The sequence below is a fragment of the Triticum aestivum genome, chromosome 6B (assembly GCF_018294505.1).
Source record: "Triticum aestivum cultivar Chinese Spring chromosome 6B, IWGSC CS RefSeq v2.1, whole genome shotgun sequence".
Classification (NCBI taxonomy): Eukaryota; Viridiplantae; Streptophyta; class Magnoliopsida; order Poales; family Poaceae; genus Triticum; species Triticum aestivum.
In genome coordinates, this window is record NC_057810.1 from 480,568,315 (window position 1) to 480,573,178 (window position 4,864).

General features: G+C 48.0%; 1 long non-coding RNA gene across 1 annotated transcript; it reads right to left on the bottom strand.

The window, feature by feature from the left end:
• Positions 1-570: 570 nt before the first annotated feature.
• On the bottom strand, positions 571-1,286 carry LOC123134263 (uncharacterized). Its single transcript, XR_006465601.1, has 2 exons — positions 960-1,286; positions 571-830 (listed from the first exon to the last, which is right to left on the bottom strand). It is a non-coding gene; the product is annotated as an uncharacterized lncRNA (long non-coding RNA).
• Between the last annotated feature and the right edge of the window lie 3,578 nt (positions 1,287-4,864).

Here is a 4,864-nt window from a genome sequence, read left to right on the forward strand (position 1 = left end):
ACGCGGGGGCCGAGAGAAGCAGTGAGTGAGGGAGTGAAGATCTATACCCGGTTCATAAGATTGACTCATAATATAATTTTTCTTTTACTAAGTAATCAGTTGTATTACATTTCATAGGAGGACTAGCATCCACTTCAACCTCTTGGAGGAATCTTTTGGTTTTTTTTATGCAATCAAACAAACTCAAATCTTGTAAGATTTGAATGGACATGACATTCTTTTTTTGCGGGGAAAATGGACATGACATTCTAATTCTGTGTTTTTTCTATTCGTCCATTTTTATAATTCTGCGAATCAAAAGCCCTGGTTGTGTTTTTGGGATGGGAGACGGGGAATCGATTTAGTCGCAGAGTTAACAACACGCAGATGTTTGGATGTCTTGTCCGTGCCATGAACGGATGAACCATGATGCGCCGTCCGTTGTCGTCGCTGGTGCTGGTGCGTGGTGAGTTCGTGTGGCTGATTAATGATAACTTGTACTCCGGAGTAGCTAGCTACTTATTAGATCAGCAATCCGGCATACGCAAAACAGAATTTCGGTAAATTTCCTAGACGAAATTGCACAACTACTTTAGGGAAGATAAGTCAACGCATTTCTTTTTGAGAATAGATAAGTCGACACATTACAGCAGTTGATCCATAAATCTCCTTATTACATACAGGCTATGTAAAATATACTCACACAATGACTGTATAGTACTCTGAAATACTAACTCAGGCCTCTCCGCGCGCCTCCGCTTCCACCGGATGCCGTGGAACGGCAGGAGGGGCATCAAGCGCAGCACAGGAAGTCAAGGATGCTGGAGCAGCAGTCGTAGCAGCAAGAACAGCTGCAAACCAAGCGCAAATTAGGCACGACCAATCAATCAATCGGAGAGCGGAGAGGGCCGAGCGGGGCAAGAATAACACAGGAGTCTCAGTCGACCAACCAATCAAATCTAGTTAGCACACACACGTACCATCCGTCGAGGCTCTTGTCGTGGAGATCGTCGGTCGCGGACATGGACTGAGCAGGCGGGGGATCCATGGCCAAGTCGGTCTCTCCGCGTCTGTGGACGGGCGACGATGATGATGTGGGGAAGAAGGCAACGGCGGAATGGTGCTGCAAGGCAAAGGGCAGAGGCGAGGGGTATGGAGGCAGTTAAGCTGGAAGGGAACGCAAGTAAATGACGCACATGGACTGGGCGGCGGTACCGGTGTAAAGCTCTTGTGCCGGGATTTAAGGCTTAAGGTATGGCATGCCCCGTGTACGACCGGGCGTGTCATCCGATCATTTGTGCGCCACAAGCCACTGATTGCGCACACACATTATCTATCTTCATTCTCCGTGTGTTTCTTCTTACCTTAAAGTGGGTCATGCTGCCAGCTTGGCCTCCACCGTCCAATGAGTGAAGCAATTAGCGGAGTTGAAGAAGGAATTCGTCACGGGAATAGCTGCAGAGCTTGTGGTTTGGTTGGGTTGGCTCGGTTGCATGCAGGTGCAGCCAAAGGGACAGCAGGTGGGAATGGGCCTGTTTCGTGCGATTTCGTCAATATACACCTTATCCTAACATTTCTCCAAACAGATGTATTGCTTCGTCTTGTTGCCTTGTTGAGTTCAGTTTACCGGGACAAGCAACCTTTCCCGTTTATCTACCCCGGGTCGGGACAATGGCATTCATGCTCACGTCCAGGCCACCGCGCAAATAGTACCGCCAGATTACCAGCCATTGCTGCACGGGTGCACCAGATGCCACCGAGCGCACCTCACGTCCTCAGGCCATTCCAACGCGGATCACTGGAAACATCCGCAATGTCAGTTCACTGAAGACTTTTAAGCATCCATTGCCGGTCATTAAATTGGGCCAGATCGGTCCGGACGTCCGAAATTCTGCACCCTTGTCTCGAACTAAAAGGAGCTCTGGGAAAGTTCGGATGTCCGTCACTTAGGACCTTGACATTAACATCCTCAACCGGAGGCCGTGCGTTTTCATAATCATGCCCCTCTTTTCATGCCAAAGTTCACCTATTCCGCCCATGCCTGTCAACGTCACGATGGATCCTTCAGATCACTTGATGATGGTCGCCGTCCCGTCGGACCCGGACAAGCCCGCCCACGCGGCCCGGTCCACGGAACGACAAGGGTGGCGTGTGAGGGAGAGGGCCATCAAGAAGGCCGAGACCGCTCGGGCCACTTCTCCTCCTCCACAATGGACCACCATGGTGGTGACGTCCAAGCAACAACATCTCTCCCCCTCAAGCCTTCGTACTACTAGCCGGCCATCCAAACGGACAGCCCAAGACGAAGCTGTCGCAACACTCCGTCGACTCCTTTGCCTCTGCCTTAGACCGTACAACGTTGACATCAACACATACTACACATTCATGGAGACATATTCGCCGCAAACTTGTTCGATAGCGGTTTTCGTCGAACGAGCCCTAGTTCGATAGTGCCCATCCACTATTCGGCGGAATGCTTTCCCCAAGTTCGGTGGCGGTCATCAACGAGGTAATTATGAACACGATCCACTACGATGGTGGCCACTAGGACGACTACTCATTGCAGCCAGAGCAAGAGGCGCCCGATCCGGACACCCGACAATCGGAGCCGAGCATGCCCAATCCAGCCGGAAAAGAAGGACGAGCGGTTCATCAAACTCGATGAGAGATAATGAACTATTGTGTGACACGTGGTTGGGCGCGAATATTGACCCAGACACATGCATGAAGCAAAAGGGCTTTTTTTCCAAAACCATGCAAGATTTTCTTTCATGAACAAAAAGAACTACCCCTTACAACAAAGAAGTGATACATGAACGCAATGCAAAGTCGCTAGGCCATCGATGACACATCATTCAACATGAGTTCAACAAGTATTGCGGGACGTATGAACAAACGCAAAACCCTCGAACCAGTGAGTTCTGCTTCTTATTTCCAATGTGTTTGTTATTGGATTGATTTGCTCTACGTTGCAGCTTGCTGATCATGCCGTTATCTTACTCGAACCGGGCTTGCACCTTGTGCCGCAAGACCAAAAAAGGTCATTCATGTTGATGCACTATTTATACAAGTTGAACAAACAAAGCAAGTGGCAAGCATTGCCCATTCCACCTAAGCCTCCGACGCGCCAAAGACGTCGATAAGGACACCCGTGTGGCTAGGTCGAGAGGAGGAAGTGAGACACGAAGAAGGAGAAACGAGAAGGGGCGGCGACCAAGGTGTCAAAGAAGTTTGGGGACATCATGACGAAGAAGAAAGACCATGTGCCAAGCGCAGTGAGGCGAAGGACGAAAAGCAGTCGGAGATGTTTGACATTTCTATGGAGATGCAAACACAAGAAAATTAAGCTCAAGGAGATGAAGATCGTTATCAAGGCACAAGTAAGAGTTGTTGTTCATGAATGCGACGAACTTGGGTCCGATGCAACGAAATTTGTTCAAGACTTTTGTGCTAGCATGCACAAACGGTTTGCACAAAAGGATGGTGAAAAGGAGGCCGGAATTTGAGAATATCGCACACATAGTTCGGACCAGGGGATTCTGGGATTGTTGTATGTATAAAACTCAATGTACATATTAGTGCTTTCGGTACTAGTGGAATTTGTTTGCAACTATTTAAATATGGGCAGTGTTACGCTTCCGCAAATGATAAATTCACTAGTAGGAAAAAGCTTAGTAGCGGCGTTCAAAAAACGTTGTTAACGATGCGGAGGGGAGACACTGGTAGTATGATGCCAGTGATAACCTTTACTACTGGCGTTGCCAACCGATGCCACAAACACGTTCACTTTAGCGGCGCTGAATCCAGACGCCGATTGTAATTTGGACACTTGCGACGCTGGTAAGATTACCCGCCGCAGTCTAGTCTACTGCTATGGCGTTCATATTGCAACGCCGCTGGTAGCTATATCCAGGTTTTCCTGCATATTTTGCCTCCGGCTTCATATAATTACTTGTTGCCACAGTTGCAGTTTGCACATATACTTTATTCATAATACATATATACATCACATCTTTATTGCATTTGCATTAGCAATTAACATGCACCTTTCATGCATATAGCAAGTCAATGAAAATCGGAGTTTACACATCGATATTGCAAGTCAATGAACATTCAAATTAATTAACATGTTTCAAACTGTTGCCTCGCTCTCAACTGAAGACCCTGACATCGTCTCGAACTATGTTGCACTCCATTGATCCATATGATTTGGTTTAAAGATGCTCTATTCTTTCATCTTGTTCCTTATTTGCCTTTGGAGAGCCGTAGAACATCCCGTCAGCCTGACCACATCTCTGTTAGTGATTGCAGTCATCATGATTTGAAGACGTGCATATTCTCCCAAGAAGTTTTGTTCCCCTTTATCGAGCTCTGTGGCCCACATGGCCAAGGATGCATGATCACTCAATAGTGAATACGTGCGTACATAGTCATCCATGAGAGACATGACATAGTGTCGTGGGAGTAAGTCTGACAATAAGAATAGGGGTATGGAAGAGGAGGCAAGGTCCTAGCTACGGTGAGGTTGTACACGCAAGTTTACGGGTTCAGGCCCCTCTCGGAGGAGGTAATAGCCCTATGCCTCGGTGCCCTGAGGCTTTGTCGACTGGATTATGCATGGATGTTACATGGGGTGCGAACCCTTGTGCCTGAGGAGGGGGTGGCTTATATAGAGTGTGCCAGGACCCTCGCAGCCCTCAGCTACACAGGGTTCAATGTGAGTTAAGATAGGGCCATTACTGGTAACGCCAGCCATTAATGATCTTTAAGACTACATAGTGAATGCTTGACCGTTGCCATCCTGGGGTGGCTTTAGATCTTCTATACTCCGAGTGGATCTTCCTATGGTTGAGTGACTCTATAGTGGTTGAGTGGAATTGGGGTA